This window comes from Serinus canaria, chromosome 9 (assembly GCF_022539315.1).
Source record: "Serinus canaria isolate serCan28SL12 chromosome 9, serCan2020, whole genome shotgun sequence".
Taxonomy (NCBI): Eukaryota; Metazoa; Chordata; class Aves; order Passeriformes; family Fringillidae; genus Serinus; species Serinus canaria.
In genome coordinates this window covers 9,954,687-9,982,309 of record NC_066323.1, presented here as the reverse complement: position 1 = coordinate 9,982,309, position 27,623 = coordinate 9,954,687, and the positions used below count along the sequence as shown (strand labels likewise).

The 27,623-nt window shown below is 44.9% G+C and overlaps 1 protein-coding gene across 6 annotated transcripts in view; it reads right to left on the bottom strand.

The window, feature by feature from the left end:
* LPP (LIM domain containing preferred translocation partner in lipoma) overlaps window positions 1-27,623 on the bottom strand; it is a 333,154-nt gene that overhangs the window by 263,221 nt on the left and 42,310 nt on the right. For 4 of the 6 annotated variants that reach the window (XM_050978157.1, XM_030227018.2, XM_050978158.1 and 1 more), the window contains one exon: window positions 7,128-7,225. The exons of the other annotated variants lie outside the window; for them this stretch is intronic. The gene's annotated coding sequence lies outside the window, so the exon portion shown is untranslated. The remainder of the gene's footprint in view (window positions 1-7,127; window positions 7,226-27,623) is intronic. 6 annotated transcript variants of the gene reach the window in all.

The following is a 27,623-nucleotide window of genomic DNA, read 5'->3' as shown; positions in this document are numbered from 1 at the left end:
GGCACCAGAACATTTCAGCCCCAAATACACAGCTGCTGGAAGGGCAGGAGGCAGAAGCCTGCTAAACAACCAGGAATGGAGAAAGCACAAGTCCTCAGAGAAAAGTGAACGACCAAAAGCTGCTCAATCCAAGGCAGTGCACTGAGGAAAGTAAATCATCAGTCTCGCCATTCTTTGCTGTGGGTCCCTCAGAAAACACAGATCCTCTGCCTCGTCTGCAGCTCTGCCTGGAAACAAAACCCAAAAAGGACCTTTTCTGACAACAGCTTCAAAATGTTTAAGCTCATTTCACCATGTTTGGTTTGGTTTTGAATATGGTAACATACAAGCAATGAATTCTTGATTTATTTTTTTTTTAAGTACAGCTCCCATAAGCTAAAAAAGTAAATGGGAGTGCTTTGCTTCCTGGGGTATGGAACTGGAACATTTTTCTAGCACCTAATAAAACATTGTTTGGTTGATACTAACCATTAAAATATGTGTTTCAAGTCATGTAATGTTCCCTGTGAAATTTGCCTTTTTGCTCCATGAAAAAAAGGGCACTGAAAGGAATCCTGCAGCCATAAGGATCTCACTTAATTCATGGAAGTATCATTTTAAAAGCCTCACAACGTGATCAAAGCACTGTTGAGAACAGATGTTCCAGGCTTTACAAATTCCAGCATAAGTTTTTTTTATGACATTTATCACTGTTAAATTCTTTCAGCCATATTTTTCCCCACAAGAAGCATGTAAGCACTTTCCTCCCCGGGGAGGATATGTTCATATGTGGACCAGTCTCCAGCTACAGACCCTGTCCTCCCAGCACCCCTCCCCATCTGCAGTGAGGAGAGCTGTGCAGTGTCACCAGCAGCTATGGTGGCAGCCAGACCCCAGCAGAGCTGGGCACAGTGCTCCCCACTTCCCAAGGGGAATGTAATGTAGGAATCAGTCTCAACGCTCAGACTGTCTCTCAACCCTTCACAAAGACCCTCTCACAGAAAAGTCACTGCTCCACCACCCTGACACCAGAGTACAGCTTACAGAACCCTCCATAAGGTGTCTTTTTTGTACCAAGGCATTCACTATCATCATCCCTCAAGGCCACAGCAGGCCACCACTGCCCTGACAAGCTCTGAGGAGCCTCATCCCACCGTAAATCCAGCCCTGCTTTGAGCCAGGAGCTGCACGAAAGACTTGCATGACTCTTTCTGCCTAAAATGTTGGATGATGATAGATCTCAGGTAGAAGCCACACAGAAATGCCCTTGGCCATATCAACAGCCCAAGAAAACACCTTTCCTGGTCCCTCAGCTCCTTCCATGGATGTGGAACCCCCTGGCTGTGCACAGGAGCTAGAAGGGTGCTTCCCTGGCTGTAGCAGAAGACACTCAGCACTGCCTGGCTCCAAGGCCAAGTGCAAGCAGGAGATGCTCAGGTGCCTTGGGGGCTACTGAAGCCAGATGAGCTGAGCCATAAGCAACAATGGGGAGCTGCAGAGCTGTGAAGGAACCTGCTTGTTCCTAAGACAGCAGCAAGGAGTCTCCATTCCCAGAGGTGATCATGGAGGCAGAGAGCGCATATTTCAACTGCAATTCAAATCACAGTCAAATTTCCACCAAGAGCAAAGTTCCCACAAAGTTTAGCTCTCCACAGTCAGTTTCTGTGTATTCACAGTCTCAGGAGCATTACCAAGTTCTCTGCTGACAGAAAGTCTGAACACCATGCAGTGCTGGGCAGTTTCATGAGAGTGAGCTGCGTACCAACTAAAGACTCACAACTACCCCAGAATCTGAAACATAAAACTTCTCTCTGAATAACATTGGGTTTTTTACCCCTTTCAAAAAAAAAAAAAATCAAAAAATAAAAAAAGGGATCTGAAACAACCAGCTCCTTTCAAATTTCACACATTCGCAGAAGAGGGTGTTTGTGAAGAGGACCCCACAAGCACATCACTTCTCTAATATGTGCCCAATTTAGTTTCACCTGTCTCCATGTGCTCCCTTCCCAATTCCTACAACCTGCTTGCACATCCTGTTTCACTATGAACACAAGCTTCTTCCCTGGGGCAGCAGCACTGCCTTCACTTCTCCTCACAGTGAGCCCAGACACCAGTCAAAACAGGAGCAAAAACACCAGACAAGTTTACCCATCTTGCTTATCCAGACTGTGAGCCCAGTCAAGGCATCACCAGGGCTGTGGCAGATCCTCACCTGGGCTTTGGGTACCACCAAAATGACATAGCAACAGGCCCACAATTAAGTCATCCATCAAGAATATGGAAGAGTGACCTCTGAAAAAGCAGCAGAAGGCAAAGGAGGTCTCCCAGAACAAGGGAGGAAATGAGGAAAACACATTAAAGGGGAGGCACCAAGGCTGCAGTGACAGGGAGGATGCTGAAAGTGAGCACAGATCTTGGGAACAAGGACAACAACTCAAGCAAATGCTGAAGGATGTTGGAAGAGCAAACACAAGCAAAGAGAGGGTCTGTAAAAAGCCTCAACCAGCAAAGGAATCATAAGCAATCACAGCAGCAGTCTTCCTCTTGCCAATTCCATGTGTTTTTCTTGATGGACCTCCTAGTCTAAGGACTTCATGAGTTGCTTAAAACTTATTTACTTTTTCATCTATGAGGTACAACTTTGTATTTTAAGTACACAGAGAAAATGTGCTGAAAATTTAAACACTCACACAAATATTGCCATGCTAGCAAGAGAGACTTTGTCCGGGCAAGAGCAAGGGCTGGCACACAAACAGGTGCATTCACATCTATACTGCAGCTTTTCAGCAAAAGGACTGTTCCCCTAAGAGTCCTCAGAGTGAGAAAAGAAAGGAGGAGGGGTGTACAGCACTGTCACAGGCCATGCTCTTCTGCTCCAGCCTCAGAGACAACCAGCACTGATATCAAAGTCTGTTTTCCTGCAAGTCCTCCCTCCCCTCACCTGTGGGAGCATCACCCCAACAGCTGCATTGCATCTTGGGCTGCAGCCACCTCTGGGGTGTGAGCCTGGGCCACCCCTGCCCCTGCACTGCCCCAGTGACAGTGCCATCAGCCACGGACAAAGGACAGTATCTGCAGAGCCCAGGATGCAACGAGGGAATTTGAAAAGGGCACTCCAGTTGGCATCAGAATTTACTGGAATTGTTCTGCTGAGTTATTAACGTCACAGCCCTGCTCCAGACCAGAGTCTGTTTTGTTATCTTGCCTCCCCATTCCAAGTGAATTTGCTGGGTGATTTTAAGAAAGAGAAAAAAGGAGTGACCAATTCTCAGGCCTTCTGATTGAGGCACCAAAAGAGAAAAAGCATTCCTACATTGCTTCCCTCTTGTTTTTATAAATAAAAATAATGTATAGCCCTAACTGGATAATAAATACGCTCAAAAGCTGTCCTTAAGTAAAAGCTTTTGATAACAAATTGCCTGTGCTAACCGCTATTTTACTGTTGAATTTTTTATTGTTGCTTAAGCACTGCAATTATGCTAATAAGCCTGAGAGGATGGTACACTAAAGCATTGAATGTGACAGATATAATACTCAATAAAATGTTAATCTTACCTGAAAATTGGAATCAAACAGCCTTATTAGTATTTATGGATATGGCACCTCCAACATGTTTCTCTTAACAGGAATATATATATGCAATAGATATTTCCAAATATACCCTACTATTTCTCATGCCTCCACAGAATTTAATTCCAGGTGGTTATTACCCCTGCTGCTAATTGCCAGTCCCTTCTGGAATAAGAAACGAGAGTGTTGCCTTCTGGGACACGCAAAACTCCTGCGCATTGGAGGGCTTTTTCTTTGCCACCTGGAGGATGGTAGCTGTGGGGATGGGGACAGCTGTCCCCACCTCTCAGCATGGCCACCAGACTTGTGAGGGTGTGGCACGACACAACAAAGGCTCTGCTCTGCCACTCTCTAAGCTATTTTTCCATACCCTCTCCTTTTATATTCAGTTATTTACAGGTGCTGCAGAAATGACTCCTGGATTTTAAGATGGTACTAAAGACAAATTCATTTATTTTGCTCTAAAACTTTTCAGCCATTGCTGACAGGGAACCAGACCCATCTGTTTCTCTGCAAGTTACAGCATTGCTGATTTGGACCAAGAGCTGCTGAGCTCTCGCAGGGGTCTGGCATGGAGGTGCTCTGTGACTTGTCACAAGCTGCACTATTTTTTGCACCTTTATTTCACCACCTAGTCCCAGTCTGCTGCGAATTGCTTTCTCAACTGATGGCATCATTTTTTTCACCACATATAAGCTTTTTCTAGGGGAATTTTTTGGCCAAACTCATGGGTTTCAGACCCAGCCTCAGGGCTCCACTGCCATGAACTTCCTAGGAATAAAATTCAAGTGGTCTTCAGCACCTTCACTTTCTCATCTCCAGAAGGAATAAAAATGAACTCATATGAGCCACATGTTTCAGACAAACTATACTTAGATTCATGGCCAGGCTCTAAAGAGACCATTTTTACTCAATGGACTGCGTAGCTTTCAAGTGCTGCAGGTTAATGCCTAAATAGCAGCTGCTGGTTTCCAGCTTCACTCCTCATGCTGCTCTCACCCACAGGAGTCAATTCTGCTGACAGGACAGCAGAAACATCAATAGCCACTCAGATATTTCCTGACAGTAAAGCAAGATTCTCACCACTGGATGATGCACGCTTCCATGGTGGCAAACATTAGGTGGGAAATATCTAGGAACTGTTTTCATGAATAGTCACAGCAGGGAAAACCTAAATGGCTTTCCATTGAAATCTGGCATTCCCAAAGGGCTCAGAGTTCACAGCAGGTAACCCACAGGACACAACTCAAAACACCACAGGACACTCTTGGGCTCTGTTCAGCCATGCTTGCAACCCACGCTGGCTTGCACTGAGGGCAAGGATGGAGTGCAAAGATGGGAACAGGGTGCCTTTGTAGGACAGAGCTTAGAGCAGCTCCACAAATCTGCACTTGCATTGTAAGGAGCACAGCACTTGGGAAAAAAAAAAAATCAGTTACTAAGTCAAGGGAAGCTACCAACTGACTGAGCTGGCACCTCGAAGAGCCAAGAGATGCATCCAGGGCTCCTCCACCCTAAGCAAGCCCCAGCACGAGATGCCAGGCACCAAATTTCAGAAACAGACAACTGAACCAGGCACACAGCTACAAAGTGCTGCAGGACCACACAACAGCCACTCCCAGAGAGGTGGCAGGACTCATCCCTGCCATGTTAAGTGAGTCTTGTCATTACTTTCAACCCTGCAGGGAAATCTAAATTGAACTTTGGCATATTGCTTTCTTTTGCTAAGCAGCAACGCTTGAATGTTAAGTCCTGACAGGCATATTTATGGACTATTCTCTGCAAATAATCTTACCCTGACCAGTCCGAAAGGTCAGAACCATAAAAAAGAATAACAATTAAAAAAAAAGCACAAGGCCAGAAAACCATCACTACCATTGGCACAACCCCTCAACTTATTAACCGTCCTTGCAACAAGGTGAATTGCAAGGTCTTGGATTTATTTGATTGATTGAGATCAAAAGATCATGGGGGAACACAGTAAATTGCATCTTTCCACAAACGCATTTTGCTTTCAAGATTTGAGCAGATAGTTGCAGGAATTGAAAAGCTCAAGAGGAGGAAAAAATAAAAGAGAAAAAATAAAAAAACATGTACAAAGGTGACTTCAGAAAGGCATCCCTTATTTTCTTCTTGACACCATCTGCATTTCTTAGAGCTATTTTCAAGTTTCTTCCATGTCCCCGTACCCCTGAGACACAACAGCTTATCTCTGCTAAGCAGAAGATGATAAGGAACAATAAGACACTGGTTTAACTCCAGGGCAGACACCAGTGTTTGCTGACATTATGGATGAAATGTAAATTTTAGAGAAAGCAAAGTCCAACAAGAGGTTGAAGATCTTCCCAGTGAATTTCAGATGTCCTACAAGATAAGACAGGTATCTAACTGATCTTCTTCACTGGACCAAGGAAGACAAAGCACCTGAACACCCCTCTTGTCATAGGATGGCTTGGAGGCTGCCTGAGCCCAGGCTCCATTTGTCATCGGCAACTCCCAGGGACGGGATGAAGGAGGAAGAAGCAATGGAACTAAAGGAGCAGACATCTTCAGGACATAATTTCAAGACCTATCTGGTGAGCCAGCATTTTTAAACTCAGGAAAAGCCTGCTGTGTTTGCTGTCAAGACAAGACAAAGAAACACAATGGAGAACATGAACAGAAGAGCAAGAGAAGAAAACTGAAACTCTCCTCCACTTCATCAGCCCTGGAAAAAGAGAGGAAAAGTAATCACTTGGTTCCTCTCTCTGTGTTCCACATGATATTTGTGGTTTGCTCAGTATATCTATATTTGTAGCATTGTGTTCTGATGTCACAATAAAACAGATGAGATTAGACCCCTGAGAAAAAGAGTAAATCCCTTACATGGACCATGGAAGTGACCCAAACTCCCAGAAACTTACTACAAAGGAGCCAGAATTGATACAACTTCCTGTTTTTACCACAAGTTTACACTACATGCCAGCAACAGAGGATTAAACTTCTTCTTTCCCCTGAGCTTATACTTCCCTCCAAAATAACATCACCATTCAGGAAACAAAGACACTGAGCACCAGCATTAATTGCTGCTGCCTCAGTACTTCACCAGACCATGCAGCTCATTCTGCACAGATACACCCAGCTTTGCCTTTCACCTTATCAGCTTTGAATAAGGTTGTTAAGATAAGAATTTCACACATTCTCATTTCTAACTATCAGTGGGTTAGTAGAACTCTCCAGAAGTCAGCTAGTCTATTTTTCCACCACGTGGAAGGATCGGTTCTCCTAAAAGCATGTCTGTTATTGCTCTTCCAACTTGTTCTTAAACCTTTCCCTGACTGGGGGAAGCCACTCCAGCACTCAGCTATCCTGACTGTAGATCATTCACTGACACCTCAGCTAAATTTCCTTGTTGCAAAAACTTAAGTTTATAATTTGTTTTATTTACAGTGGAAGGATTAATTTATTCCCTCTCTCCATGACAAGGTCACTATTTCCCAAATTTACAAGTTGAGGCAGTGCTGCTTGTCCTCTCTTTGCCCATTCTCTTTCTGCTCACAGCACATCCTCAATCTCTGCATGTGTATGTCATTCCTTACCCCAAGAGAGAAGGCACTTGGCTGGCACGAGGCTGTTTCAAGGGAAGACGTTCACCTCCAAAGGCTCATGCATTCAGGCACACACAGTACAAAGTATTCTGAAACAAGAAAAATAAAAGATTTGTCTTCAGGATGGCAGGCAGAGTCCAGTCCAGGAATAAAGGAAAATCCAGTAACTCTGAAGTGCAATTTTCTGCACCCCATTATTCAGCACACAAACAGATCTTCAAAAGCAACATCACTGACTGTAGATACATCATGCACCACGGCTCAGAGTTGGCCACATTTTCTCTGACAACCACCATAAGGGTTTGATAAATTTGTGTTCTAGGAAACAAAGTGTTCATGGACTTTGCAGAAAGCTCTGCCAAGGTATAAGTAATACCCAGCACATGTCCAAATCAGATGGCTCTGACTCCGAACTTTTAAGCTCTGTGATGGAGGACAAATTTTAATGTTACCACTGGTGACTTTATTTACAGTGCCACTGAAATCAACAGAGGCAAGATTTCCAGTCCACTCTGCGATTTAAATGTGTAATTATGGGATAGATTCAGAGGGTGAAAGTCAGGTCTGATACATGGGTTTTGAACTCACAACATATTCCTTACCTGATCTTCAGGATGTTCTACCTAGCAAAATGATATCTCTCATGAACCCAAGTGTTTGGTGACATTATAGAAAGGCAGAGAAACGATCTACATGAACAGTGCTCAGAAACACGGGGGAAGAGTTCTGAATGACAAAAAAATCGCAAATTTCATGAAAGATAACAGGCAACAAGGGAGAGCAGCAATGATACATTTTCCATCCTACTTCTGGAGGCTCTCAGAAAAACCGAGTTGGATAGTAGCAGACATAGATCACCTTCTGCACCCCATCTCATCTAAATTCCTGTCTCCCCTCAGAAGGAGCTGCTCCTGCCCCCAAAGGATCAAGTGGCTTTGTAACAAATACGCCTTTTCCGATAGCTGAAGCCAAGAAACCCTCAATTTGTTACCTGCTGCGAAAACAAGATGCCTGTTGCACATCTAAGGATGTGCCAATGCAAGAACTCAGTGCCTTGTCTTTTGCATGGATTATCCATCTGACTGTACTTTTGGCTACTGCACTTTGTCCATCTCCACGTTGTTGCTTGGGATGGTTTTTTTCATCCTTTGTAATCCTACCCAGCTGTCCTGGGCTTTTGCTTTCCTTCATCACTTGCACTCTTAGCAATGCCAACACTTACAGCAAGCCAGCCCAACTGCTGTCAGCACAGGAAGGCGACACACTCCTGATTAGCACTGACTGGATAGCAGAAGTGCTGTTTCCAAGGCTAAAGAGGAATACCTGCACCAATAACATCCCTAAAGCACCACATAGTAGCTGAGGAGACTGAGCAATAAATGCCTGAAGGTGAAAAACCCGAAGTAATCTCAAAATGTATGTTGGACAACTGATAAAAGACTCTAAATGCATGCCCATCTTTAAGGGTAAAAGTAGCTCCAAGGACTTCAGCAAGATCATCTGCAGTATCAGACACGTTACCTCCCAAAATACTAGTGAGATAAGGATGTTTAGCAAGGGATAGAGATATGAGGAATGCTTCCACCAAGAAAATACACCCATTTGTACAGCTGAATTACAACAGCTTTGAAACCCATGGAGTAGCATTGAATGGCAGCCCAGGACAGGGAGCCAAGACAACTACCACATGCAATTGAAACTGCCAAGGGATTAAGTTAGGTCAAATGTAATTACACAAATTGGATCCTGGCCAGAGTACTGGCTTATTCAAGAAAATTAAAAGAGGTGTTCAGAAGTTTCAGAGATTGAGTCCTCCTCCTGTTAATTATTTGGTGAGTCAGTCAGAGAAGTCTCAGTACTCTGGGAGGCCATCTGAAAAAGGGGAAAAAATGAGGCATAAACTTGAAAGGCATTAGAAGCGATTAGCAAAAGCCTTTGTTCTCCATGGCAATCCTGGCTGCACCAGTGCGCGAAAGCCTTTCATGTCCATGCTGAAAAGTGGCCCCAGTTCCTTTGATACTTCTGGGAGGAAGCATTTAAATTTACAAATATCCCACTGACAGAAGTTACAGACAACAGCTGACGAGCTTCTGCATAACTCAGCCAGATCATACCCAGCTCTCAGGCAGGCAGTACTCCTGCTGAAGGGAGGAATGACAACAAGACACAAAGAAGTTCACTGACACCTGGAGCAATGTCCACTCTACATGCTACTTCTGTATGAAAGCCAAGTCACGTCAAAAAGGAGGTCGCAGCCATGCGGGACAGTGGCTTCCTCCCCCTCATGCAGTTTTCAGAAGAGGGAGAGCATGGAAGGCAGGCAATGGTAAGGAGATGAGAAAGGAAGCTTTGTGGTCTGGCAGCTGAGCGTCACTTGGAAAGATTAGATCCTGTTTATGCCTCTGCCATAAACCTTCTGAGCGATAAGAGCAAAGTCACATTTATCAAAATTTCCCACATATTTACTGCTGTGCCTTTTGTGGCTGAATGAAGATACAGAAGGACTATGTCCAGAAGAGACAAGAACTAGCAGGCAGGGATTGAGATTCTGTGTTCAACCTTTAATCAAGACTTGTACTATAACCATGTACAACACTACAAAACATCAAGTGTTATGAAAAAACAGGTCTTGTAAGTCTGAGTTTTGGCACCTGAAAGAAGTAGAAGCCTATGCTACCTCTGTATCTGGGAGTCATCATTAGAGATACACTCATCCCTGTCTTTGAAGCAGTTGGATGCGACAGTAAAAGCAGTACAGAATTGGAGATTAACCTTTTTTGGGTAGCTTATTCAGTGCAATGTTCAGATGATGCACATGAAACAAACCATTTTTTGACTGACATGAAAAAAAACAGAGACATGAAATAACTATCTTCTCAACAAGCGCCATACACAAGGCATGTCAAGTGACATGGCTTCATCCCACAGTGACAGCAGGTGAACACACAACTGAAGCCTCTGCCATACTGATTTAGTGTGATTTTTTTTTTTACCCCTTTAACTTTTCATAAAGCAAGCCAGGGAAAGGCAGACATTTCACAGCACAGATTGGTGCAATTTGTATTAATGGCCCAAGCAAGGATGCAAGCAGCAGCTTGCTTCTCTTTGTGTGGAACAACCAACAGGGACAAGTCTGGTGGTACAACTGCTACCACAGCACACCTTGCCCCAGCCCAACAACACCTCCTCCTCTAGTGGCTTTGCAGCAGGGCAAGAACAAAGAACACAGGGAAAAAATCTCTGCTGTCTTGCCATGCTGTGCAAAATCCAGGGGCAAGCAAATGTGGAAAGAGTTTGCATTCTGCACTGACCACACACAAGCAGTCATTCTTCCAAAAGGTAGTCAAGTGCTCTTCCAGGTAACAAAAGCACAAATGTCCCAAATTCCTCATCCCTGGCACTCCTCTGACAAGGTAATCATTCCCTTGGAGTCCTCAGGCACCCTACAGATGACAAAGATTTCTTTTGCAAATAGGAACGAAATACAAGGCAGTTCTTCCCATTTTTCCCCAACACCTTCCAACCAGCCTCCTGTGAAGTGAGTCCACTGCTTGCACTGGAAAGACCCACAAATAAAGGCAGGTCAGACCAGAGCCACAACAAGGCCACTGCCACATGCGGGCACCACCACACATCAGGGGAAAGCACAGGGCTGATGGCACACACAATACAAAAAAATAGATTTTTCAGCACAAAGCAGGGCAGCCTGAAGGGTTTAATGCCAAAGAAGGACCGACTGCCATGCTGGCCAGGGTGTGCAGGGGGACATGCCCCTGTGGCAGCAGCAGTGATTAACCAATACTGATAATGGCCTCCAGTGCCTGAAACAAAGCATGAGGAAACAGCACAGCAAGGACTAATGCCAAGTGGCAATAAAGACAGAGGCAGGGCTGTTGTTCAAATAAGATTTTTTTTTTTTTGCCTAGGTTACTTGTTGTTAAAAAAAAAAAAAAAGGTTCTGCATGCAGGGACATCCTGTTCACTGTATTAAATTAAAGGGATGATTCAAGAGGGAACAGCTTTCAGCAGACAGGGGGGGAAAAATCAATTTCAGGTTGCTATGGACAACTGGGCTGTCTCCTGTAAAACGGAATCGGATTCAGCTCCACAAACCTGAACACTAAACATTCCCTCAAATACAACACACACACACTCACTAAATTAATGAATACAATGAAATACAGACTTGTGCCATCTCCCAGGTTTTTTGGCTGAATGAAGGATGCACTCAAATCTACTAATTGCCACTAAATACAGGACTGGAGTTTGGCTCAGTGGTGGCTCTCTGACTGCCAGTCCAACACTCCCTGGGAAAAGCTCTTTAACAGCCAAATAAACCAGAGCAGTGTCCAGATTCACCTCACTCTGGGTCCTTCCATGGGCTCTGGGCTTGCAGTGGGATCTAAAACCATGAGCTGCTGATCCAAGCTCCTAAAGAACTCAGCTAGAAGGGGCAGCAAGAACAGCCTGATGCTTTCAAGCATGTCCCAGCTGATACTGGACAGAGGCACAGGCTGCTCCTGGTCCTTGAATACCCTGAATAGAAACAATGCCCTCCACCTGAGCAGCTGACCTATAGTCACAGCTGCCAGTAGGAACCTCACGTAGAGGGACCACTGGGGACAACGTGGTGGCCATGGTCCAACAGGTGTCCTTTCCCCACGTTTTGCACTAGAATAACTTCAAACAGGTTTTAAGCACCTTCTCCACTCCCTGCAGGAAGAAAAGCCTTGGTGAGAGAGACTGAAGCAGAGATGAGGCATCTGATTCTGTGCCCTTTCCCAGTAGCTGTTAAGAAATCAAAGAAATCCATCTAGATCAATCTCTCCATGAAGGCAACAGGAAACATTCCCATCCCACGATACTGTAAGTCTTATAGAGCAGTTAATGATTTTCCGATGAAATGTACCATCAAAATATAAGATTTTATTAGCAAAATCAATGATGTGTGCAGAGACAGTCCCTCGTGTGTCTTAAAAAAATAGTCTATGAATAAACCTGACAGAAATAAAGAACATTGTGCAATTATTACAGCTGTTTTACAGGATACTCTAATAACAACAGCCCATACTTCTGGTAAGACACCTCAAGGCAGTACCACAAAAATAATAAATATAAAAAGTACAGAAGCACAGCATTCCCCTACACTAGGAGGGTGCATTGTGTTTATTATATTACATTTTTTTCCCAACAAGAAGATAACATCCTGGAACCAAAACCACCCCAATGCTTAAAGAAATATTTACCAGTCACCTGTCTTTTTCTCCTTCTCTACCAGTTCAGTGTTTCATTACAGTAGAAAAGCAACCAGTGGAAATTTTACATCCATTTAAACCTAGCAGAAATGGAAGCAAGATAGAGAGGCAACTTTTCAGCTCCCACAAAACTCACGATGTTCCTAAACCATGTACACAGTTCAGGTACTGCAGCATCACAGAGCCCTCTGCAAGCAACACACCCATCTGAGGACACAGGACTGGAGTCCTACCAGCCTGTCAGTCTCCTGTTCCCAACTGGCACCTATCATCCACATCAATACCACCATAAAGAATTCAAACAGTCAAAACATTAAGGGACCCCAAATCCAACATTCACCAAGCCCACTACCTGATTTTTTGCGGAGCTAATGAACAAGGAGCATCATGAAGTTGCATTTATAGCCAAATGATCAAGAGTGCACTTATATGAAATAGTGCCAAAAAACCACTTGACAGTTCTAACCCAAACCTAGACAAAAAAGCCTAAGGTCCACTCAGAGGAAAAAATTAAGTCTCTATTCCACTTGGCTTTAAACAACCTCTGGATGAATGTTGGGATGGATAGGGAAAGAATAACAAGAATACCCAACAGATGTTTGCATTAGCATAGATTTGCCATTCATTTCTCTTTTTTCTACCATCAAACTCCTTTATTATCCTCACTGGGTAATTTACAGTGCTTGTTGCAAAGTACAGTCTCTAAGAACAGAGACAGCAAACACTTGACAACGTAGAAGTTCAAAGAGCTGAGCCATGCATGACCTGCAAGCAGATTGTTGCTATTTCCCCACATGTATAAAAGGGCTTTGCCTTCATGCAATGCTGGAACTTGTCATCATGAAACACCCTCTATTACAACACGGCCCAGAGGAGCTACTATTTTGGGTCCTAATAACGTGCTGGGTTTTACAGGAAAGAAAGAAGGCAAGTAACATGGAACAACCCAGCTGTCAAGGAGAGAAACAGATGGGATCCTCACAAAGCTACACAGATTGCCTTAGTCAAGCGCTGTCACAGCCCATCCTCGAGATGGGAAAGCACGGTGCAGGAGCTAGATGAAAGGAGCTTGTGAAATTAAGTAGCATCATCACCTCGACAAGGCCTGTGAAGAGACAATAGAGAACTGCTTTCCAGGCACTCTGAACCTAAGGCAGTAAAACATGACTCAAGGTTGTCAAGCTGCTTTTTTTCAAATGCCTTTTGGCTGAGTGACAATTGCCTAATTCTCCCACCTGTTTGGTCCCCATGAAACACAGACAGCATCCACAGAAGCACAAGCCACATCTGCCGTCTTGGAAAAGCTCTCCCCTGGGTAACAGGCACAAGCAGGGCTGGCTGGAGGTGTCCCTGCTAACATGGCCCCGGGTGCTGGCAGACAGGCAAGCCACCAGTGCACAGGTAACACCCGGATTCATCCTGCTGTGGTTTCCAGCTCCAAATGGGGCTTCCAAACAATCTAAGAACCCACAACACTTGCCATGGCAGTTCAGTTCCCAGTGCCTTGGCATCCTGTGAACCAGTGACAGACCAGGAGAGGGGAGGGATTGGCCTGACCTTCCTCATTCAAGCTCTCAAAAAGGTGCAGCACCCAAGAGAACAAAGCAGTGCGTTGGAAACCCAGCCCACTGGGAGATATCAGGGCCCATATCCAACAGATAGAGAAGCTGTGCATTGTACTTCCAGCCCAAGCACAGCCATTCACACCCACAGTGATTCAAACAACACGGGCTGAAGGCAGATGATGAATGAAGTAACAGAATCGATTGCCTTACCTCCCCTCCGCCTCCCACTAACCGGAAGATGCTATTCAGGGAAAATATAATTTAAAGGCAGAGGCTAATGATGAATCGGATTGATTTTTAGATGAAGAAAATAGCTGTAATTGCAGTCCACCTGCTTGCAGCTTGCCAAGTCAGAGTGAGCTTCAGGAGAACCTGGCTCCCTCTCCCATTCCTTGTCCCACCTCTGTCTCCCATCAAAGCAAGAAAAAACCTCACAGAAAAGAAATTCCTTTACACAAGACAACTGCGTGTTGCTTGGAGCCAGCTCAATGCTGGCTTCCCTATTCTGGCTCAAGAGCACAGTGCCTGAATTAATGGATACAGAAGGGCCCACTTTCCAGGGAAAAGCGAATTCCAAGTTTGCAGCTGGGAAGAATGCATCGTATGTCTGGTATTCACGCTGCGCCCTCTTTTCCTCTTCCTTTTTTTGGCCGTATAAGGAGCTGAGCACAGCAGGCTGGACCAGCGAGTGCAGCGCTGCCTGCTCAGCACCGTCAGACCTCAGACTTTGTTTGTCTTTACTGGAAATCCAATAAATCCATCTAGGAAAAAGGCTAGTGCATACACCATGGAGTGTCAGGCTCAGACCCCGCGGTCTGGAGATGCAGGATCCAAACAGGAGCCAGCTGAATGAGACCAGCCCAGCAAGTGCTCCTGCAGAGCTGCAAACACATGCACTGCACAGGCAGTAATTACCTTTATTACATTGCAGGGAAAGAAGGGGGGGGTGTTAACTTAGAAACTAGAGACTATTGCAGCTACAGTCCTAAAGGGCTGTTTCACAGGTTTGCAGTACTCAAGTAATACCTGCACAGGAAATAAAAACCAGCCTGGCCTGGAGTGAACACACCTGGGGCTGGGAGGATTACATGCCTTTGGTCACAGAGAAATACGTCCTCACTAACACACACAGGTTATAAACAGGAGTGTGGGATTGCACTTTAGAGATGCAAATTGCTGGGAATTTTTCCTAGAGTCCTGACAATCCCTGAGTTTGAGTCTATTGCAGCAATTTCAGCAGTAGAATGGGATTTCCATATCCCAAATGCAATTACAATATTACCTTACAAAAACATAAAACCTTTTTGCCATTACTGCTTCTTCTGTAAACAACAGACTATTCCTGTGGGCACCCAGGGCACTGCAGGAGCAAAAAGGAGAGGAAAAGACATGCACCACATAACCTTCCCTTTATGGAGAGTAATGGGTGCTGCCCCATGGGATGGCAGTACCAGCCATCAGAGTCCCTCATGTCCGACCCTAGGACCAAAGTGCAGGGGCAGAAACTCTCAAGCAACCCCAACCCATCCAACCACCTTGTTTTGCCCTCCCACCTCTGTCCAGCATGTTAAGTTCCATGTCCTTTCCAGCACCAGCAACTCTGGGCTGCAGCTCCCCACTGCCACCCTCTCTTTGGAGGTTCTGTCCCAGCCCTGCAGCTGCCTGCTCCCCACCCTCCACCTCCACAGAGCTGCCTGCATGAGGAAAAGGGAAGGACAGTGGCCAGAAACCCCTCATGACATCTGGAAACAGTCTTCAGCCTTCACCTGATGAAGGTTATATCCAGATGGAGTCAGGGATGCTCTGAAGCACAGAATGAAGCAGCTTAGATGAAGACACATAGTTGAAGCTCAGCTGGGGGAAGGGAAAGTTTCTAGCCTCATTAATAACAGCCTGAAATTAAAAGCAGAGCTTGTAGTACAGCTGCAATTTCAGCTACCCCGCTGCTTGTGTTAACAGTGTGGCTTTATTATGGTCAGGGATTAAAAACAGCTTCAACAATTAAAGGAGGGAAAAGAAAAAAAATAATGACTGAATGAAAGAACCACCACCACCAAAAATCAGTATAAAAAAAATTCCTGCGGGCTGGAATGATTAGCAAAAAACACTTGTGTGCTGTGAGGAGCATGAGTGAATGCTTCCTTCCCCACACAGGCCCACACATATATATTATATCTGACAAGGTATCTGTCCCCCACCTATGGGAACCACCCAGTGCCCTGTGGCTCAGCACCAGCCACCATTAGCCTGCCCAGGGATGTCACCTCCTGTCCAGGAATAGGTGGTCTACAATCACCCTGCTCCGAGCAGACAGCTTAGAAACTTCTTCACTCCTACTGTCTAAATAACACAGCATTAAGAACAAAAATGGAAAGAAAATAGTCTTGCAACAAATGACTAACATGCCTCAAACTTCTCAGGAGGCACCAGTCTCACTGAGCAGCTCAGAAGAGCTGAGAAGGGGTATGCCCATGTCTCTTGGAGGTGAGCTGCTTGCCTAAGGGCTCCTGAAGGCATTCACCCCACATTCCCTGGCACCTGCCCTGACACCAGCTGGGATAAGCTGCCACTGGGAAACATCAGTTTGTTGCACCTCAACACAACAGGCACTTCCTTTGAGAGCTTGGTCAGTAATGCTGAGATTGAACCTACTCATTCTGCTTGGTAAGAATTAAAAGCAATGTCTTCAGGAGAAAGAGGAAACCTATCTCCCTTCTCTATCACCACCTGCCTGATAAAAGCACTCCCTGGAGACATCACCTTTAGGGCAAGCACCTACATTCACTGCTAAACTACTGAGGACCAGAAGTCCCTTCAGGGCCAAGCTCACTCCTGCTTTTTCTCAACAGTGTTTCTGTGCTCTCACAGGTCTTAGCTTCCGTTTTTCCTGTCTGCTAAGCAGGGGATATAAGAAGGGTCAGCCCAGCTGACCAGGAATTCTGGAGTTTGGGATTTCTTTTACTCCTTTTACCTCATGGTTGCTTTTGCCTTTGACCAACAACAGAAAGAGAGCACAGCCACAGCAGGAAGGAATCAGTTTTGTCACAAACACAGCCACACCTACAGCTCCTTCTCCACTGCAGAAGGTTAAGCTTTCAAAAATCAATCCAAACTTGGCCCATCCACCAAAGCTGCCACCTTTGCACTATGTGGATATTAACCCAAGGACACTCCCAGAGATATGCTCTGGGCAAATTCCTGCATCTACCACAGAGCTGCAATGCTCCAGAGTCAGCCTCCTGACACAATGATGGTCATCTTCACCAAGACAACAGATCCAGATTCCTCCAGTGTTTCCCATGAGGACACACAGGACAAATCTGGTCCTCTTGGCTGCTGCAAGCAAGCAGTAAAAGCAATGCTGGGAACACCCAAGAGATCTGAGCCCCGTTCCTGCTATGGGATGAATGCAGAATCATTTTCCATAAGGGATGAGAGTCACATCCCTGTCAAGGAAACTATTTGTTAACAGAAAAAATCTTCGCCATTTTTGGAGACAGAAACGTGGACTCAAAAAGTCTTGCTGCTGCAATGAAGGACAGAGACATCCAACCCAAATAAAGAAGATCCATCATTATATGACAATGGCAGTGCTCAGACATCTGCCCTCAAAAGCCAGCCAAAAGCATTTTACACTGTTTGCTTTCACAAGCTCAGAAATACAAGCTAGGCTGTGCCAGCCCTTTACAATTCCCTTCACTGGAGGGTACAAAGGACTTCAACAGAACTGCACTTGAAGCCATGTCTGCAAAAACACCACAGCTAAGGTCCAAGTCCCCAGCAGCCACACAGCTTCTGCAGCACATCCAGGGCAGGTTTGGTATCTTAGAAAATCAAAATCTCTTTTATTTTTACCCTGAAGTCTCCAGTATTCCAAAACAATTTAAATTAAAACTAAAAGACCCACAATGCACTTTTTCAGACACCAGAGCACTTTCTAAAGACATGAAGTTTGGAGCTGCACTGCCCCAACACACTCACTCCTGGATGGAAAAGAAGGGGATGTTTGAAGGATGTGGGATGACACCTGCACCAGGTACAATCTGGCAGTGGGTAAATAGGCTGTGGCTTAAGGGAAGTGCACAGGAGCAGGAAGGACTGAGGACGTGCCAGCCAGCAAGGAAGGTGCTGTGGCCACAAGACATGGCAAAAAAAAGGCAAAAAAAAAAAAAATCAGATTATTCAGATCCTGTCCGTAGAAATAGACGCTAGAGTTTCTCTTACATAGGACTGCACTGAGAAAGACTCCTCACCCCAAAACTTGTGACCTTCTATGTCACAGTTTTTTTGAATGCAAGTAATGTCCATTCCTGCATAGGCAGGTGGGAACCAACACTATGGCTGATGATAAACTGCACTGCTCCTGCTCTTACAAAACTGCTCCCAGCTCCAGTACTGGGAGATCTCCTTGTGCTCAGATGGCCAAAATCAGACAAGTGCTGAGCAGTGCCTTTACCTAAAAGCTTTACTAACATCTGAAAGAATTACAATGGGCCAACTGCATATTCTTCTCCTAAAACATACCTGGTTCAAACTCAGTTCTCCCTCACCTCCTCTGACATATGCCCATATTTCTCCATTAATAATTGAGCTGCTGGTGACACCCTGAGCAGATTCCAGAGCTTCAAGATATCAGTGAAATAACCTACTGCAGCTCAGGGTGGAAACAACATCAGAACCAGTAGCTCCCATGAACTACAACAGCTCTAAGACTTACGTTGGAGAGCTACTGGAATTTATTAGTTAACCTAATAAATGCCAATATCTCAAAATCACAAAGGGCTTAAACTTTGTACCTGTACAATGCAAGAACAAGTTCGTTACAAACGCCATTAACAATAAACCATAACAGCAGTTCCAGAGAAGGAAATCTGGGCACCTACAGTGGATTGTCAGAGAGACGAAGTACTAAAATCAAGGAAAGAACTCTGGTTTGCCCCTTTTCCCAACCTATCACAGACACACACTCCCAAGAACCCAAGCCTTTCCCCTTTAAATGATGAACCAATCACCCTTCTAGGGTGACACCACAAGCTTTGGATTCTGGTCCCATTTTAGCATGTGGAAGCCAGGAGGCACCAAGGAGACCTGTGAGCTGCTGCTTCTCAGAGACACCAGACACACCTGAACAACAGCTGTCAGTAGTTCAAAGCTGGCACTTTCCAGTTTCTGCCAATTTCCTTGATTCCCAAAAGGAAGTCTATGACCCTTCTGGATTGACGAGCTCATTTTTGTAATAAAAACATAAAGGTCCCTTGCTGCAAAGAAACATGAGCAGTCCAGCTAGGAGATGCCAGCACAGCACAAACAAGCCTTCAGCAACACATCATACATGGAGCTAAAAGCCCTGAGATCCCGTCTTCCTGTTTCTTAAGTAGTATTTGTATTAATTTGACTTAGTGTGGATTTTAAACATTACCTGAAAACTTTCCTCAGTAAAAAGGGGTCATTCAGGCACATTCACAGGAGCAGACTTCTTCTTTAGGGTGACCTAAAGGTGTAAAGTTTTGCTCTAGCTAACACTGGAGAGAGGTGTTGATCAGAAAACCACCCAAGGTCACTGCTGGTCTTGGCAAGGCTGGCTAAACTACAGTAAGGGCTAGAAAGAAGATCTGCCTAGTCTGGAGGCCAGGGGTCCAAAAGGCAAGCCAAAAAGTAACTCGTTCCCTTTCCTAACAAACTGTGTTTTCAGCTGGAAGTTGCTTGGCAGCCTTCTTGTCAGAGGATGCTGCAGGTCAAGACAAGGGATCATTCCTGACCAGGCTGAACGGGGACACAAAATACAAGACCAGACAGTGCTCTGCAAACATGGGCTGGAACTCTCCATGAGAACTGCTTCTGCTGGGCTGTCCTCAGACAGAAGGGGATGCTGCTGGCCAGGACTGGTGTGCCCCAGGAAGCATCAACCTGAAGATGAGCAAGGATGGGGTAAGAACCAAGGCACAAACAGGGGAGCCAAGGCAAGTCTTCAGGCACCCAGCTGCTCCACACCTGCCTCACAAACACCTTGGGTTCCTTGCTTCTGTGAAAATCAAGAGCAGTGGCATTCTATTAAAAAAAAATGTCACCTAAACTCCTTATTAAAGGTAATTTCCTCTCCCACCCCTTTTCATTAGCAACACTCAAGCATTCATCAAATGATCCTGTTACTTCCAGGCAAAACGTTAGTCTTCTTACAAAGAACCTATGTATTAGCACTGTCTATTGTTCTAACCATAAAAAGTTGTACTAAAAAAATCAACTGAGAAGCACAGTGTCCCATTCACCTGAATAGGAGTTTACCTTAAATAAACCTATCACACTGGGAAACCCTAAGTGCTTGGGAACAATGCTCATATGTGGAAAAAGATGCAGCAGTAACCACATTACTTTTCCCTTCTAGGCAGTAGCTTTCCACTTAAATTTTATACAATGCACCTGCTTATTGTTCTTATTACACAACATTGCATTCAATTCAAATCCATGCTGCAAGTATCCCACTCATAGCAAAGAGACTTCTGAAAGGAAAAAAAAATCATATCAAAGGGAAGCAATGTATAGTAGCACATTACACAGCACCAATTCCAGGCAGGCTGTCATTCTGATCACACCAGCTGGCATTTCAACTCCAACAGTATCCTTCAGTGAAACATCCTTGTTACAGCATTATTCTTGATGCACAGAGTCCTTTTGAAATTAATGGTACAAATTCTCTTTGTCATTTCAAAAGGACTGTGTTGCTCAGAGTGCTTTACCTTTTCATATCTTCCTTTCCAATAACTTGCAAAGGAGTAAGGCCAAAACCGGCCATTCTTTAAAGCAAAAATTAAAAATAAATAAATAAATAAATCCGCTTTCTTTGGTAAGGAACTACAGAATAGGGCTGTGAATCCCAGCTCAGGAGAGCCTTATGTGTCATTCCAGATCCAGGCCAACTCAGAAAATCACTTAAGCTCCTGATTAACTAGAATATGTGCTTAAGTTGCTTTGACTTCCGTAGGACTTAAGCATATACTTAGATGCTTTCCTGTACAGAAATACTCTCTTAAATCAAATCCTGTTTTATAGGGTCACTACACACACAGCTCACGTCCCCAAGAAAGCTCTGGCTGTAAACCAGACTGCCTGAATTTTGTGCCTCACTATGGACCAAAGTGTTTCACCCAGAGCTTTAAGTAAAGCTCAAATCTGGAAGTGCTTTATCTCAGAAAGGGACTTTGTGAAGGTTCAGCTCTCAGTTTTACATTTGGTAAGTGATGCTAAGACTCATGAGGGAGCCTACAACACACCAGAGCTGCAGATGTTTCCAAGAGGAGAAAATCTCCCTAGATCCAGTTCCATCTGCTATAAATCTCACTGTGGACCAGCCACAGGCTGTGAATGCACAGCAGAGACCAGAAGGACCTTTCACTGCTCCCTTCTGAACCACTTTTGGTGAGGTTATGCCTCAAAACACCACAAACTTTTGTCCACAAGACACACCACAAATTTTTGACACAAGACATACAGAGTTACAAGCAGGAAGTTTCTCAGCAACAAATGGGACATCAGGTTTCAACCCCATTCAATGTCACCTGTGAGGAATACAGCAATTTCCCCCTAGCCTTCTACCTCACTAGGCATGAGCAACTGCTAAATTATCCTGAACCTACCCTACTACCAAGGAGCTCTCATGTTTCAAAACTGAACGTCAGCCAAAAAGAGCCCCTTTGCCCAAACCCTCCCCTCACCAGCTACTCTCTTGCTATTAGAGTTAATTGCAAGCACATCGTTCCTACAGCTTGGCTGATAAAAAAGAACTCCTGCTTTGTAGGGGCTTGGTTTTCCCATCTTGCCTATTCTCAAGGCAGTGCAATAAATTATTATTATATATGAAGGCTTTGCAAACAACTAAAGCATCCTGTGTGCCTGCACAGGGGCATGCTGTTTCTCAGTGTGATCTGAAATAGTCAAGATATTAAAATCCCACAAAGAACTGAGTTTCTAATGGAAAAACTGATGTGCCAGATGTTGACACTGATAATTACTGTGGCAGCCTGGAGCAGAGCCCAAACCCCTCTAGGTTAGATGGCCTCACCACTCCCTGCTCCTCAATGACCCACATTACATCCAGCTGCTCCCACATTCACCCACCTCTGGGGTTTCTCACCCAGAAGAGGGATGCACACTATCTTTTCCAAGCCCTGGACCTTCCCCCTTCTCTTTCAATGACTATCCAGCCCAAACAAGGGATCAAGCTCTTCGTTGCTGAAGAAGGGCACAGGAGAAGGAGCACTTCACAGCAAAACATCAAATTCCACCAGCCTAATAGCTCAACCAGCCCTCCATTTGGGGAAGCCCCAACTGAACAAAACTCAACTCAGTTCAGCAGGGCAAAATAACTGTATTTTACCTCTTGAAATCCTCCTCTTTCTTACTGATGCCACCCAGTGAAAATATTAGGATGAGAAAACTCTGCAGATTGAAGATATCAAAGTTGAAGATTAAGTCCTTTAGCAGCAATCAGGAAAGGATCAGGACAGCAAACCACAAACTCCCAGCACACCTACAACTTCTCTGTGCCTGAGATTGGTGTCTGATTCAAACCCACACCAGCCTTTAAAACTACTTCTCCCCAAAGTGGTGCAACAGGCTCCAGAAGCAGCGGGGATGCCTGATCCTCCTGCTTTGTGCAAAAAGCCAAGACCAAAGGTGTTGCTTACCCAGGCAGCTGTGAGGAAGGCAAGCAACACTGTTCCCTACTGCAACACAACTTCAGGGCTTTTCCCCCCACTCTGGGACCTCCAGCACCCTGTGAAAGGGGATTCTGCATCTCCAGCAGCCTGGGGGCTCATGGAGCTGAGGAGAAGTCTCAACATGCACTCCCACACAGAGGCGAACAGGTTTAAGCTAGAGGGTCTCTGTGGGAGTCTTGCACTGAATATGAAATGTACTCCAGTGCCAAGCCTTGTTCCAACTGAAGGCTAAATGTCTGTCTTCCCCTCTCAAAACACATGGATGTCAAAATATCTGCTGATCAGACAAATTACAGAAACAGAGAACACATAGTTACTGCAGGGAGGAGAGCCACTGCTGCAAGCCTGCCCCAGGGAAATGCAGGATCCCAACATATAAAACAGAACACCATCCAAAAGCAAAAAGAAAATAGAAAAGTTTACTGACTATCATTTAAATAGGGATTTCTGTTACAGAAACACACCAGGAACCTGCCTGCCCTCCTCCCTCAGCCCCTGCAGGGAAAGACATCATCTTCCTCCAAAGGTGACAAGAGATGAAATAAAAACAGAAGTGACAAAGAGACATAAGGAGAGGAGTTGCAGGACGCTGCAACTTCTCACTTCAAAGCAACAAACTCCTTCTACCATCAAGTTTATTTGAGTACCACCAAAGGGTAAGACTTGAGAAAAACACAGGTACATTCAGTATCTACACTTACGCTGAGTCCCTTGCCAACCTTTTCAGTATGTCAAAAAAATATTTTAAAAACCCAGTAGTTTTCAGGAGTTTCTTTCTCCCGTGGTTGCTGTGAGAAAGCCTTGCAGAAACCATGGTAGAAATTAAATTACTTTAAAACACAAACGTGATTGCAACCACCTATTTAGCATGAAGCAAAACTCAAAATTTTTTTTTCCCCAAATTACAGTGTGAAATTTCAATAGAAAGGAACACATTTCTTTGAAGTCAGTGTTGTCCTTTCAAGCTGACCTTCAGTCACCTGAATCACATGCCCAAGACCACCAACACTACACAATTTCCATCTCCAAAGCTTTGGTCTTATAGGATTTATTGTTTAAGCTGCAAGGGAAGCAAATTACACACTGCTGACAGTGCATTTACGCATGTGAACAAAGATGAGGGTGAGGTGAGATTAGGACAAACTCGAGGGAATTAGCTCAGTGGGTTATTTATTCCATGACAGCACAGATTAAAAGGGCTGACTGTCCCTTTGGCCTTACAAGCACCCATGTGAGTTACCAAGCACGTTTTATTGGAGGGAAGGGAAAGAGATGTTATCATCCAGGTAAATATCTCAATAAACAGTTGAGTATTTGATGGACAGCACTTTGCATGTGATTAGCATGAAACCACCCAGGATCCCCAAATACCAAACAAGGAAATGCTCTTTTTAAGGCTTACTGGGGTGGGTGGGCTGGATCAGTCCCAGCTGAGAGGCAAATAAGCTGAGTCAGAGGGATCAACTACCCAGCCAGGATATCAGAATCTTCAGGCAGGGCCAGCCTTGCCCAGTATGCTCCAGTTCAGCAGTAACACCTGCAATTGAAGCCTCCCAGTCCCAACTGGTACAGACCAGCAACCTGCCCATGCCCTTTCCTGCTGGACCAGGCTTCACTGAGGCTCTCGAGGGATTGAGTAGCAGACTGTAGTAAAAGCCAGACGGCCTCATTCCTACTGACCCGCTCACACCGTAACGTATTTCTCATTTCCGAGTCACTGGCTGTTCTCTCTCAGTCCTGGTTAATATTATTTGTGTTTTAATGCTTTCTAGGAACCATTCCAGCTTTACATCACAACAAATACCACCGGGTAGGGGAAACACTTAATCTGGCTGGCCTTGTTTTTGGTACTTCACTTTAGGAACTGGTCCAAGCAGTGAGAGAAACAGCAGTGCCTGCCCCACGGCCAGACCTCTCCCCACATACACTCAGCCCCACTGGGGATGTTGCCTGCAAGTCTGAAGGTGGCTTTCATCAAGGCTGAATTCTGGAGCTCCTCCAGAAATCCTCCAAGGAGAATGAAAAAGTCAAATAAAGAGAAACCCACAAAAGCTTGAGATCAAAGGACTCTTTGGGTTCTTTTTCTCTGCAGACACATTGTGTATTTCCCATTTTCTTCCTCTCAGTCTCACCAGCAGCACATGTTTCTGCAGCAATCATTGCCAGAGTAAGTGCCCAACTCACTGGCTGAGCAACTGCTGCTCAACCCCTAGGAGGAGGTTTTTGTCACGACCTCATGCTAAGAGCTTGCACTGAACTGCTCAGTGACACCCACCTCAAAACTTCCTGAACCACTTCTTCACAGGCCATTACTCCCACCAAGCTTTTAAACCCTGCTTGTTGTCCCTTCCTTCCCATCCTCAGGTCCAACTCATGAAACTCATGCTTTACAGCAGCCAGAATGACTTTCAGGTGTGCCTCCTGTCAGAGGAAGAGCTGTTCACCCAGAGTGATGTTCTGTTCCAGCCCAGGCTGGTTATGGAAGACTTTTTGGAGAGCTGTTTCTCTTCTCAGCACTCACCCTGCTCAGGTCAGGAGGAAGCAGGTAGGAAAGGTGAGCACACAAGGCACATCCCACCATGGAGGTCTGGGAGCTGCTGCTTCCCAAAACAAGTTTGCTCTGAAACCAGATTCTGTGCAAGCAGGTACATTTGATTGGGATCAAACCAGACCCCAATCAAATGTACCTGCTTGCACAGAATGGCTTTATCCTGTCACCAAATTCAGTCAGAACTCAATTTACCTTCTTCCAAGAAGCTGTTTTCTTGCTGAGCAGGGTTATAACCAGCACAGAGACTTGGAATTTAGTTCCTCATCTACAATTCCACATCTCTGCAGTTTGAGCATTATTTTCTCTCCCAAAAAGGAGCCAGATTTTTTTTTTTTTTTTTTTAAGAGAGCGAGAACCCAGTCAAGGGTATCTGCTGTTTAGGACAGGCACGACAAGCTCAGAAGGTGAATATTATGTCAACAGTTTGCCCCAGGGAGGGGAGAGGGGGACTCACATTACAACACATTAATCATTTACCCACAGATTTTCTCAGGAACTTCTTACCCACACCCAGCATCTCAGGAGCACGTCTGCAGGGTGCAGGCAAAAAGGAAACTGGGGAGGGAAGAGGAGGAGATACCTTAAGTCAGCAGGAAAGTGTAAAGAGCTTGAAGCCAGGGGTTATCAACCAGACAAAATGACCCAGTTATGCAACTGAGAGGAGAAGGAGGATAAAAACATCAAGAAAGGCTGAATACTGTAATGTTCCCAAAATACAGAAGGCACAGATAACTGGCACAACTGACCACAACAATTACATTAAAATACAGATTACACAGCCTCCACCATGATTAAAAAAAATCCTCAAGAGACTTAAGGTACCTCTTCCCAGCAAACCAACGCTGTGCCATGGAGCAGCAGAGAGCATCTGAACTCCAGGCAGCACCTGGAGGTCACCAGCCATTTATTCTCAGGGAGTATTCCATTTATCTCCCACCACCAAGTAACAGCACTGGTGCATAATAATTTTTAGTCAATATTTCGGTGTTTTGGAGGGGAGGGAGCTTTGTGTTGTGCTATTTTTCCTACACCAAAAAGGCACTAGAAAGCTTGAAAGTTCAGATCCTGAAAGGCCTGTGGGTTTTATGGGAACCAGGGGTTCTCTCTAAATTTTTTCCCACATGCAAAAAAGTTTCCCATTTTACACCTGGGCAATAGTTTTGAACTCTGCACAGCAACAACCTCTGCTCCAATAGTGATGGTTAGAAGTGCTTTGACAGATTTCCATCAAGGCCAGGCTGGATGGGGTCTGAGCAGGCTGGCCTATTGGAAGGCATCCCTGCCTATGGAAGGGAGGTTGGAACTGGATGATCTTTAACACCCCTTTCCACCCAAACCATTCAGAGTCATGGATTAGCAATGCCTTTCTTCCAGACTCCACATTAATCTTCTGCTCACATTAGCTTTGTTTTTTTTCCATCAAACTAATCTTTACTCCTCTTACATATTACTAAGCAGTGGATTGAATCAGGTCATCTCGGTTTTGGGAGGAAGAACCATTTGCACTACCTTGTTTGCACAACAGAACCACTGAATCTGCCACATCCAGGGCCAGCACACTGCACTCCCCTTTACTCCTTTCTGGGCCAGGCCAGCTTCTAATCAATGTTTTTATGTAGGTCCCACAATCCCACCCACATGCAATGTAGTAAATGCTTGCTTTGAGTTTTTGGTTGGTTGTTTTTTCTCTTTAACCAAGTGACATTTTTCAAACCAGATGACTTTTTCCACTTTAAATGCTAGCAAAGTGGGGGTGGGGGTGTGGTGAGGAAACTAATCAGTTCATCTTTCTCCTCTAGTTTGATGCAACACTGCCCTTACACAGCAGCAGCACTTTTCAAATACAGTTTTCACCAAAATGTTTAAATGCTGCAGAGAAATTACCTTCTAAGATGCCTAGCCTATAAATTCCCTATTTTCCACCACCTGTCAATTACCACTGTTGAATGCATCAGAAATAGCTTCTCTCTTTTGTACTTTGCCAAGCTTATTCACATGAGATACCACGTCCCTAACTGCTATTAAATGCCCCAAGGGACAAGGCAGCTCAGGCATCTGGAACACCCCAGACAAATCCTCTAAAGCCACTCTAGGATGATACACAGAAATCAGGAGTGCAAGGTTTGGGAATCAAATTTTTAAAGTTCCTGGTGTTGTCAACAAAAGTCAGCCACCAACCCAATGAAGGTAGGAGCACGTGGAGATTATGGTGCCACATCACCTCCTTAAGCTCCTGTAGCATCAGAAAATGTCAGAAACATGACAAAAGCAATTTTTATCCCCTCCCAGGCACATCAATAACAATAGTTACCATTTTTAGCACAGTTTATCTTCCTGCTCAAGCACAAACCACACAGTGGTAGGTATTGTCAGAGAACAGCACCTCAGGTTTGCCAAAGTGA